Source organism: Psammomys obesus, unplaced genomic scaffold (assembly GCF_907164565.1).
Source record: "Psammomys obesus unplaced genomic scaffold, mPsaObe1.curated_primary_1811, whole genome shotgun sequence".
Classification (NCBI taxonomy): Eukaryota; Metazoa; Chordata; class Mammalia; order Rodentia; family Muridae; genus Psammomys; species Psammomys obesus.
In genome coordinates this window covers 8,082,046-8,094,832 of record NW_026585580.1, presented here as the reverse complement: position 1 = coordinate 8,094,832, position 12,787 = coordinate 8,082,046, and the positions used below count along the sequence as shown (strand labels likewise).

At 39.7% G+C, this 12,787-nt stretch overlaps 1 pseudogene; it reads right to left on the bottom strand.

The window, feature by feature from the left end:
* Positions 1-3,532: 3,532 nt before the first annotated feature.
* LOC129677634 (citrate synthase, mitochondrial-like) lies at positions 3,533-4,928 on the bottom strand (annotated as a pseudogene).
* Positions 4,929-12,787: the final 7,859 nt, after the last annotated feature.

The window sequence follows — 12,787 nt, the reverse complement described above, 5'->3', positions numbered from 1 at the left end:
AAACTCCTCCCTCCTCTCAGTCCCACCTTCCCACTCCCTCCATCACACATTCCCTTCCTCAAGTCCCCTGATAGGGAGGTCTTCCTCTCTTTCCTACTGATCCTAGTCTATCAGGTCTCATCAGGAGTGGCTGCATTGTCTTCCTCTGTGGCCTGGTAAGGCTGCTCCCACCTCAAGGGGAGGTGATCAAAGAGCAGGCCAATCAGTTCATGTCAGAGACAGTCCCTGTTCCCATTACTATGGAACCCACTTGAACATTGAACTGTCACAGGCTACATGAATGGTCCTTGGTTGGAGTATCAGTTTCAGAAAAGACCCCTGTGCCCAGATTTTTTGATTCTGTTGCTCTCCTTGTGGAGCTCCTGTCCTCTCCAGGACTCACTATTTCCCATTTTTTTCATAAGATTCCCTGCACTCTGCCCAAAGGTTGGCTATGAGTCTCAGCATCTGCTTTCATGCCCTACAGGGCAGAGCCTTTCAGAGGCCCTTTGTGGTAGGCTCTTTGTCCTGTTCCGTGTTTTCTCCTTCTTCTGATGTCTATCCTCTTTGCCTTTCTGAATGGGGATTGAGCATTTTATCCGATGTCCTCCGTCTTGATTAGTTTCTTTAGGTGTACAGATTTTAATAGATTTAACCTATATTGTATGTCTAATATCCACTTATGAGTGAGTGTATACCCTGTGTGTCTTTTTGCTTCTGGTATACCTCACTCAGGATAATCTTTACTAGTTTCTACCATTTGCCTACAAATTTCATGATTTCCTTGTTTTTTATTGTTGAGTAATAATATTCCATTGTGTACATGTACCACAATTTCTGTATCCATTCTTCAGTTGAGAGACATCTGGGTTGTTTCCAGGATCTGGCTGTTAAAAATAAAGCTGCTACAAACATGGTTGAGCAAATGTCCTTATTGTGTGCTTGAGCATATTTTGGATATATGCCTAGGAGTTGTATGGCTTGATGTTGAGGTGGCACAATTCCTAATTGTCTGAGAAAGTGCCAGATTGATTTCCAGAGTGGTTGTAGAAGTTTACATTCCCACCAGCAGTGGAGGAGGGGTTCCCCTTTCTCAACTACCTCTCCAGCATGTGTTGTCACTTGAGTTTTTGATCTTAGCCATTTTGATGAGTGTAAGGCGAAATCTTAGGGTCCTTTGATTTGCATCTCCCTGATAACTAAGGACATTGAGCATTTCTTTCTTATTTTTTTGAGATTTTTTTTAACCTTTATTAGTTACACTTTATTTTCTTTGTATCCACCCATAAACAACTTCCACCTCCCCTCCTAATCCCAACTTCTCTCTCCATTCTTCACACATGCCCCCCCCCCCCCAAGTCCACTGATAGGGGAGGTCCCCCTCTCCTTCCTTCTGATCCTAGTCTATCAGATCTCATCAGGAGTGACTGCATTGTCATCTTCTATGGCCTGGTAAGGTTGCTCCCCCCCCTCAGGGGGAGGTGATCAAAGAGCAGGCCAATCAGTTCATGTTAGAGGCAGTCCCTGTTCCCATTACTATGGAACACACTTGGACATTGAACTGCCATTGGCTACATCTGTGCAGGATTTCTAGTTTGTCTCCATGCATGGTCTTTGGTTGGAGTACTAGTCTCTGGAAAGACCCCTATGTTCAAATTTTCTGGTTCTTTTGCTCTCCTTGTAGAGTTCCTGTCCTCTCCAGATCTTACTATTTCCCACTTCTTTCATAAGATTCCCTGCACTCTGCCCAACAGTTGGCCATAAGTCTCAGCATCTTCTTTGATAGTCTGCAGGGCAAAGCCTTTCAGAAGCCCTCTGTGGCAGGTTCCTTACTTGTTCCTGTTTTCTTCTTCTTCTGATGTCCATCCTCTTTTCCTTTCTGGATGGGGATTGAGCATTTTAGTCATAGAGTCCTCCCTCTTGATTAGTTTCTTTAGATGTACAGATTTTAGTAGGTTTATCATATATTATATGTCTATATGAGTGAGTATATACCGTGTGTGTGTTTCTGCTTCTGGGGAGAGGTTGTGGAGAAAGGGGAATCCTCCTCCACTGCTGGTGGGAATGCAAACTTGTACAACCACTCTGGAAATCAATCTGGCGCTTTCTCAGATAACTAGGAATAGTCCTTCCTCAAGATCCAGCCATACCACTCCTAGGCATATATCCAAAAGATGCTCAAGTATACAATAAGGACATTTGCTCAACCATGTTTGTAGCAGCTTTATTTATTTATTTCTTTGTCAATAAAAACCATTTATTTTTCATTTTATACAGAACAACCTGAAATCTGCCTCATGCCTAACAGTTACCCAGGGGTTTAGAGTGTGTCCATCTCCACAGGGTGCTGCTCGGTGGGTTCCACACAAACACAGGCAGGAGTTTTGGGGTACAGAAGGGGCACAACAGGAGTGTATCTCAACCCTTTCTCAAAGAAAAGGTAGTAGCGCAATCTGAGTCACTGAAAATCTGTGCAAATGGGGCTGCTAAAGTTATTACTGAAAGAGCAAGAGAGATGTTGATAAATAAAAGGCCATTTTCTTGTTGCAGGGGATGAAAAGAAGATGTACTGTTTTGAATGCTCCAGCCCTAGGTACATATGATATTCAATGGATACTATGTCTAATCGCAAATTCCTTTTTTGTTCAAAAAGAAATGCTATCCTGGGACCAGACCACAAAGAGGCTGGGAATTCCTGAGGCCCTGTTCTATGCTAGAGCATATTAACAGGAGAAACCAAAGTCAGAAGACAGTGGCTTATGTTCCATGGAGAACAAGGCCTAATTCACATTGTACTGATAAAGCCAAATAACTGGGAAGACCACAGATCAGACAGACCTGTTGGAAGAGGTCCTTAGCAGAGGCCAGACAGAGAGGCCCAGAGCATCTTTGGCTTGAGGCACAGCAGATATAAAAAGACTGGAAGGAAACACAATACTCCCAGACCTTAATTTTAACGGTATAATTTAAAAGGAGGAATAGTATCAAGTGCTGAGTAACAGTCACAATAAATACCATGCCTGATAGCATAAAAAGTTGTTAAAGTGTTTCCAGCTAACCAATAGAACTTGCTAGGAGGTGCTTGTGTTCATGGCAAAAGGCCCTAGGATTTGACACTGCTGACATCCAATATAGTTCCTGTGGAAACAAAGGGGACCTGGCACGGGCCTAAATGACTTGGAGGGCTGGCAGAGTGGAAGCAATAGCTTCACAGGGTGACTGCAGCTTTTCTGTAACCTGCTTCAACCTAAACAAAGAGGAGCCGAAGTCTCACTCTAGAGATGGTGAGAAGCAGATCCAACCCTGACTACATGCATTAGTTCTGGTTGTCCTCTAGTTGGTGGGCAACTCATTTCAGGTAGGAGAAGTGAGCTGGAGAGGGAAGATGGGGTCACTTCCGTCTTTTAAGTCTTAATTTATATTTTAACTTCAAATATATTTTCAGTGCCTCAGATACAGTTTAATCTTAAAGGCCCTTGAAACAAAAAAAAAAATTATACTTTATTTTTAAGCTTCCTCATTCTCTTATAGTCAGTTTCCCCAGTCTCCCAGTTTACCCTGACTTGGAGTCCACAAACTTCATCATTGGTGCTCAGGGACTTGGGCCTTTCCAGAGGGAAGCCTAGGGCCCTGCTCCAGAAGAGCTGCGCCAGCACCCCCAGCGCCCTCGACACTCCGAACAGCACCGTGTAGTGGTTCATCTCCGTCATACCGTAGTACTGGAGCAGCACCCCGCTGTGAGCATCGACATTGGGCTAAGGGTTCTTGGCCTTCCCTTGCTCTAAGAGGACACTGGGCACAATCTTGTACAGCTGAGCAACCAGCTTAAACATGGGATCGTTAGGTAGATGTTTCAGAGCAAACTCTCGCTGACAGGAATACCGTGGGTCAGTCTTCCTTAGAACTGCGTGACCGTATCCTGGGACAACCCGTCCTGAATTGAGTGTGTTCCAGATGTAGTCTTCTAATTTCTCATCGGATACATCTTTGCCAACTTCCTTCTGTAGCTGTGTTAGCCAGACAAGCACCTCCTCATTTGCTAGTCCGTGGAGAGGCCCCGCTAGCCCGTTCATGGCTGCTGAAAAGGACAGGTACGGGTCTGAAAGGGCGCTGCCCACCAAGTGGCTCACGTGGGCACTGACATTACCACCCTCATGGTCACTGTGGATAGTGAGGTACAAACGCATAAGCTCGGTGAACTGAGCATCAGTCTAGCCTAACATGTTGGTAAAATTGTGAGACCAGTCCAGCTCAGAGTCAATGGCCCCAATACTGCTGCCCTCCCGGTAAAGATTCTGATAGATCTTTGCAGCAACACAGGGTAGCTTCGCAATCAGGTCCATACAGTCTTCATAAACCAACTCCCAGTCTTTAGTTCGATGGATTCCCTCTGCATATGCCCGGGCAAAGTTACTCTCACTGTTGAGGGCCGTGATGGCTGTGCTGAGCTGAGACGCGGAGTGCAGATCGGTAGGAAATTTGTCCAGCATGGTGACCATAGGAGAAGGCAGAGCTGCCCTTTGTGCCCATTCTTGTGAGAGCCACGATACCTTTTCCTCTGTTGGCATCTGCCCAGTTACCAGCAGCCAAAATAAGCCCTCAGGCAGAGGTTCTTCCCCACCCTTAGCCTTAGGGAGCATTTTCTGACATTCAGAGTTACTATAGCCTCGAAAACGGATGCCCTCATCAGGATCAAGAACGGTTATTTCATATACAAGTCCTTTCATGCCTCTCATGCCACCATACATCATGTCCATAGTGATTTGGTCCACCACTGTGTTCCCATGTTGCTGTCTGAAGGCCATAATTCTGATCTGCTCCTTAGGTATCAGATTGGCCAGTACATCTTTCAAATTCGTGGAAGAAGCACTGGCATGCCAGGCAGCAAGGACAAGAAAGGATGGATTCTTGGCGTCCCAGAGCTGGGCTGCCGCCCTGAGCAGAGCCATGGCGGGCTCACTCCGGGACCCGGCAGGAAGGGAGCAGAGGGAGAGAGCTGCAGTTGTGACTGGAGCTGCCGCCTCTGTGACGGAGACCACGCCAACCCGTGGACAAGGTTGAAAAGCTCAGCTTTATATGTAATAACCAGAAGCTGGAAACAGCCCAGATGCCCCTCAGCTGAAGAATGGATGCAGAAATTGTGGTACATCTACACATTGGAATATTGCTCAGCAATGAAAAATAAGGAAATTATGAAATTTGCAGGTAAATTGTGGGAACTGGAAAGGATCATCTTGAGTGAGTTGTCCCAGAAGCAGAAAGACACATTGAGCATTTCTTTAGGTGTTTCTCTGCCATTCGATATTCCTCTATTGAGAATTCTCTGTTTAGCTCTGTACCCCATTTTTTAATTGGATTACTTGATTTGTTGCTGTTTAACTTCTTGAGTTCTTCATATATACTGAATATTAGTCCTCTATCAGATATAGGGGTGGTGAAGATCCTTTCCCAATCTGTAGGCTGTCATTTTGTTCTGACAACAGTGTTCATTGCTTTACAGAAGCTTTTCAGTTTCATGAGGTCCCATTTATTGATTGTTGCTCTTCGAGCCTGTGCTGATGGTGTTCTGTTCAGGAAGCTGTCTCCTGTGCCAACCAGTTCAAATCTCTTCCCCACTTTTTCTTCTATGAGGTTTAGTGTTTCTGGTTTTAAATTGAGGTCTTTGATCCACTTGGACTTTAGTTTTGTGTGGGGTGATAAATATTGATCTATTTGCATTTTTTTTTTAAATATAGACATCCAGTTAAACCAGCATCATTTGTTGAAGATGCTGTCTTTTTTCCATTGAATGGATTTGGCATCTTTGTCAAAAATCAGGTGTCCATAAGTGTGTGGAATTATTTTAGGGTCTTCTATTCAATTCCATTGATTCACCAGTCGGTTTCTATGCCAGCACCATGCAGTTTTTAGTATTGAGTACAGCTTGAGATCAGGGATGGAGATACCTTCAGGAGATCTTCTGTAGAGGATTGTTTTAACAATTCTGGGTTTCTTGTTATTCCATATGAAGTTGAGAATTTTTTTTTTCAATGTCTGTAAGGAATTGTGCTTGTAATTTGATGGGAATTTCATTAAATCTGTAGATTGCTTTTGATAATATGACCGTTTTTACTATTTAATCCTGCAAATCCATGAGCACGGGAGATTTTTCCATCTTCTGATATCTTCTTCTAATTCTTTCTCATCCACTATGATCAAGTAGGCTTCACCCCAGGCATGCAATTGTGGTTCAATATATACAGAAATCCATCAATGTTATACACCATATAAACAAACTGAAGGAGAAAAAAACCACATGATCATCTCCTTAGATGCTGAAAAAGCATTTGACAAAATTCAACATCCATTTATGTTTAAAGTCTTGGAGAAATCAGGGATACAAGTCACATACCTAAACATAGTAAAGGCAATATACAGAAAGCCTATAGCCAATATCAAAGTCAACAGAGAGAAACTTAAAGCTATCCCACTGAATTCAGGGACAAGGCAAGGCTGCCCACTCTCTCCACATCTCTTCAACATATTTCTGGAAGTCCTTGCTAGAGCAATAAGACAACTAAAGGAGATCAAGGGGATACAAATTGGAAAGGAAAAAGTCAAACTATCACTATTTACAGATGATATGTAGTATACATGAGTGACCCCAAAAATTCTACCAGGGAACTCCTACACCTAATTAACACCTTCAGCAAAGTGGCTGGATACAAAATTAACTAAAAAAAAATCAGTATCCCTTCTGTATACAAAAGACAAAAGGACTGAGAAAGAAATTAGGGAAACAACACCCTTCACAACAGCCACAAAGGACTTAAAGTACCTTGATGTAACCCTAACCAAGCAAGTCAAAGACTTGTATGAAAGTTTGATTTTTAAATAGGGTCAGGCTCAGATAACTTGCAGAGAAGTAACTGTGCAGGCCTGACTCAGGCTTCAATGATATTTCAAAACAATTATTATATGTAGAGAAAGTGACAAGTTCCAGAGTAAAAAAGGAGATTATAACAACTATCTGTTCATTCAAATCTGTATTTATAGATCACCTTTCTTGAATGGGTTGGGTTCTTCTATGGACATGGACATCAATGGGCAAACAAAACCTCTTTCTGCAGGAACCAATAATTCAAAATGGGAACTTCACAATAACCCTGTCTCATTTTCTTTGCTTTTCATTAACTGTATGTCATCTATCAGAAAACAATGGAAATATTTTCCTAATTATTAATGAATACTATCATCTAAAATTGACCTCAGATGACTGCTTCAGAACTCTGTTAAGTAAAAGTTAAAATGCTCAATTTAGGTTTATATTAAAAACACTGGGATTATGCAGTGGTTTACATATAAACTTTGGGCTATGTTTGCCTAGTGATAGTTTGAGCTTGGTTGTGTTGTATCCCAAGTCTTATATAGGAGTCTTCTCAGCTAGTAACAAATGTCATTTGAAAAACAAACAAACAAACAAACAAACAAACAAACAAACAAACAAACCAAGAATCCCATGATCTGATAAAGATTATTTCCTGGAGCCTAACACCCAGTAAATGCAGTGCGTTTATTCAAACATTACAGTTTCCAGAGTAATATATGATGCACAAATAAAATAAATTATGGATTTAAGGAGAAGCTAACGTGTTGTCAACTAGGCTGTAAATGTTTCAACATAATAAACAGCACAGCTGAATAGAAAATGCTCCAGAGTTGAAGCCTTCACTTTGTGATCAAAGGGGAAAAGATTTGATTTTGGAAGGAAAGAAACAGAGCATTGTATCCAATTTTAACAATGCAGACTATCTAAAGGAAATAGCATGTGTTAGAATTGTCAGTGTGACAGATGGCTGGACTGTATATAATATAGTCGAAAGGTATTTTGACAAGAAAGTGGATGGATCTGACAGTTCACAAATCACAATCTTAGGCTGCACAACTGAGAAAATATAATTGAATGTGTGCTAAGCTGATGCATAGTCAATTTTTCACAGCCTGAAGCAACATGATATTGGAGATGGACATGATTATTCACAGGCATGATAAAAGAAAGAGCAGAGGAGGTGTAATATGTCTAAAAAGAGGTAGGCAACATTTTATATAGTTAAATATTATTGTCACTATCTCCTTTGAAAAAAACAAGTGGAAACTAACATTCATGAATAAAAAGTTTTTGCTTAGAACAACACAGGGATAGACTTAAATGCTATTGGGCTCTACCTACAAATATAGTGTCTGTTAAACTAAACTTGAATTTCATATAATGAAGAAGGAAATGCACTTTATTATTTCCTGAAATAGTAATAGTGAATAGGTCTTTTCAAATAATTGTATCTTTTTTTTGTTAGTCTTTACCCAGATATGGGAATTTGATTTTCTATGACTATTTCAATTAATTTGTAACCATTGTTACTTTAAAATACACCTATATGAAAGTAAATGTAGAATGTGACTTTTTTTTAAGAAAATGAACAAATTGAATGATCGATTCCTCTTCTTCTCCTTAGTAAGTGACAACATTTCAACCTAATGTTATGCAGGCTTCTATACAGTTTCCACAAAGCAATATAACATGTTTTTTTAAAATGTATATGATCTTCAAGTGTTCAACCCTCATATACCAGTGTATCTGTAGCAGTGTCTGCTTATACTGAAATGTTGAGAAGGTGAAATTTAATGGTTCTATAGTTGAAGGTTTTAAGAAAGAAATAGGAGTCCCCAAGGAACCAAGCATATTGATTATTAAGAGTCAGTAATCAGATGAATAAAGAATATAAAATCTGGGCCCAGGGGTATTTTCTGAGACTGATACTCCAACCAAGGACCATGCATGGAGATAACCTAGAACCTCTGCACAGATATAGCCTATGGTAGCTCAGTCTCCAAGTAGGTTCTCTAGTAAGGGGAACAGGAACTGTCTCTGACATGAACTTAGTGGCTGGCTCTTTGATCACTTCCCCTTAAGGGGTGAGCAGCCTTACCAGGCCACAGTGGGAGACAATTCAGCCATTCCTGATGAGACCTGATAGGCTAGGGTCAGATGGAAGGGGAGGAGGACCTCCCCTATCAGTGAATTTGGAGAGGGCCATGGGAGGAGATGAGGGAGGAAGGGTGGGATTGAGAGGGAAAGAGGGAGGGGGTTACAGCTGGGATACAAAGTGAATAAACTGTAATTAATATAAAAAATAGAAAGAATATCAAAGCAGATGTTTTACTCCATATGATTATATGAAGTTTTCCACATTGTCTCTTGTATCCTATCTATGGAATTTTGCTTGCTCATTGCCCTTGTAGTCACAGTTACAACAGAAAGGCAGTGACACTAATACAAAAGCTAATTCTGAGTTAACCGAAGTGTAGAAAAAGTACAATTTGGGTTTCTTTTAATAGTCAGTGCATCTTCTTCATAAAATCGAAGTGTGCTCAGAAATATTTCTTGCTCCTAGTGAAACTAAAAAAGAATGGCTAGATGCTTTAATATCCTTTATTACATGGTTTTGTGGATATGATGCTACATCATTGCCATCTGTGTTGATTCATAAATCACAAAGCAATAAAGCCAACTAATAAATCTAACTCACTCTTTACATTATTGACCCTTCTAGTTTGCTGATTCAAAAACTCTTCCCTGTGTTGATGTGGCACCTGTCATCTATGTATCATTATCCTTTAGGTCTCTTGTCATTTTCTATAAATAAGTATCCTTTTTTTCCTTGAAGTCAGCCTAGAATGATGAGTCTCTCTCCCTTGGCTTGAGCACGGTTGGAAGGTTAGGCATGTGACAAAGTTGTTATCGCCTTGTCACCCTGCAAGAGCATTACCTCTGTTACGCTGAGGAGCTGACTCAGAAGTTTCGTCTCCATAGCCACATTGTGACCAAGGTCTTGGGCACTTGTACCTCATCAGCAGTAGCCCTCCTAGGCTGTTTGAATTCCCCTTCTCTAAAATAGGTGGCTCAGCTCCTCTCAGGTTACTTCAGCTAACACATCATGAAAGATTTATTTGCTGTTCATATTGTCTCAAAGGCACATTGAATTTGTTTCTGGCTATTTTTGAAATGCATAATGCAAATGATTTTTCTGCAGTGAGAACATGTTTAGTTTTGATTTGACAGCAAAATTGAAGTTAGTTTAGGCTTGAACTCCTGCATAAAACTCTATCTGCAGTTTTATATATATATATATATATATATATATATATATATATATATATATATATATATATATATTTCTTTTTTTTTCATCAACAAGGTTCTCAGTTGTGTATAGTCTTTCTAACTTCTGTTGCCTTAAGGACTGGCATAGACAGGTGACATTACATTACAGTAAAAACCATTTGGATAGCTTTTCACATGGAATTAATAGGCAGAATATTAATTTTAAGGTTAGGATATCTAGACATATGTCAACTTTCATATTTGACACATTCTCAGCCTAGTGAGTGCTTCATTCATTATCACTTTAACAAATCAAAATCCTCATGCTGCTCAAAAATCATACAAACCAAAATTTCATCTGTGCAGGAAAGCACAGTTATTAGTCATACAGTTTAATTTAATTTGAAACTTCATGTGAAAATATATACCATAGTGATGAATGACATAGACACTGAATCATTATCCAGTATCGGGGTAACTCTCTGCTTCTTTATACCCTCTCTGTCATGATGTACTGCTTTAAAACTGTCCCAGAGTCATGGAGCAAGCATTTGATGCTAAGAAACTGTCATTCAAAATAATCCTTCCTCTTTTGAAATTGTTTTTTCTTAGGTATTTGCCTCAACACAAACATATTCACATATTTATAACCATAGTCATCCTTGCAAACATGCATCTACTTGACCCCCTCATCCCTGTCACATAAGATTTAAATTTCACCTTATGGCCTCATAAATATGTACCAAGGTTAATCTTCTTTTAAGTGGAACCTTTTTTTTTAAATTTTTTTTAATTTTATTTTTCTTTTTAGTTACATTTTGTTAACTCTGTGTCCCAGCTGTATCCTGCTCCCTCATTCCCTCTCCAACCCCACATTCCCTCCCTGGTCTCTTCCCTGCCCCTTTCCACATCCACTAAGTGGAACCTTTTTTATACTTCTCTTTCTCCTCTATTCTGAGTCTATGGCTCAGTATATTCTGGCTTCTTTTTTTTAAAATTTTTTATTAATTACACTTTATTCATTTTGTATCCCCCCATAAGCCCCTCCCTCCTCCCCTCCCGATCCCACCCTCCCTCTCCTTTCTGCATGCATGCCACTCCCCAAGTCCACTAATAGGGGAGGTTCTCCTCTTCTTTCTGATCTTAGTCTATCAGTTCTCATCAAAAGTGGCTGCATTGTCCTCTACTGTGGCCTGGTAAAGCTGCTCCCCCCCTCAGGGGGAAGTGATCAACGAGCAGGCCAATCAGATTATGTCAGAGGCAGTCCCTCTTCCCATTACTAGGTAACACACTTGGACACTGAACTGCCATGGGCTACACCTGTGCAGGGGTTCCAGGTCATCTCCACAAATAGTCCTTGGTTGGAGTATGAGTCTCTGGGAAGTTCCCTGTGTTCAAATTATCTTGTTCTGTTGCTCTGCTTGTGGAGTTCCCGTCCCCTCCAGCTCTTACTATTTCCCACTTCTTACATAAAATTCCATTCACTCTTCCCATCAGTTGGTATTCTGGATTCTTAAGACTACTTTTTTTTAATCCATCAATAATTTTTCAACAGATGGTCTTCTAGAACTTTTCTGACCTCTTACACTTTCTTTTTTTGCTAGATTTTGGTCTTTTTTTTTTTTTTTACCCTCTAAACATCTATGCTTGCTATTATTTTGTTCTAACAACTCTTCTTTCAGTGTGTTCTTTACAAACACATCATCTGTTCTCTAAGTTTTCTTCCAGCTCTGTTTGAACTTCTGTCCACACTGCATCAGTACCTATGAATCTCACACTCCAAACTACAAATGTGGAATTTCAAATGGCAGCTGGATACAACAGCTTGATATCTTACTGGCATCTTATATTTAACCTGCAAACAAAGACTGTGAATTTTCAAATACAAGCATCACTTATAAAATATTTATTTAGTTGTATTCAATAATGTTAATTCCTTTGGCATGTTCTCTTCTGCTAGAGAGGTTCTATCTCCCTGACCTATTTCTTTTTTCATTGCAAATGGTGGTATTACATAGGATTTTTTTTTTTTTTTTGGCAAATAAAGGTATCTATTACCGCATTGTGAAAAGAGCAAATTCTGTAGAATAATATAATTGGCTAACTAAATGTTGAGGCAACAAGTACAGTGTAGAATAATTATCTTTTAGGACACTTAAAAAAAGACAAAAACATCAGGAAGTCTTAATATAACAGATTTAAATACTGTGTCTGCGAAAGGCATGTATTAATGCCTGTGCACATGTTTTGAGTTATATATGTGCATTGTGTGTGTGTATGTGTGTACATGTGTGTTGTATATGTGAGTGTGTTCATGAAACATCCTGAAAGGCTAGGGCTAAGTCACATGTGACAGAAATTTTCCCAATGATCATATTTTAGATTTTTTTTAATACTACATAGCATTTAATATTCTGTTTTGGACCATAACATACATATATACATATATACATATATACATATATATATATATATATATATATATATATATATATATATATATATAACACAAAATGTCTCAATCCTTATTTCCTTATTGTTGGTGTGACTAATTATGACTAATGATAATTAAGTATCCAGAGGATTAAAGTCAGGTACTCCTTTGATTTATTGCACAACTGAACATCAGTGACCACCAAGATGTCCAGCCCAGAAGAGATTTTACTC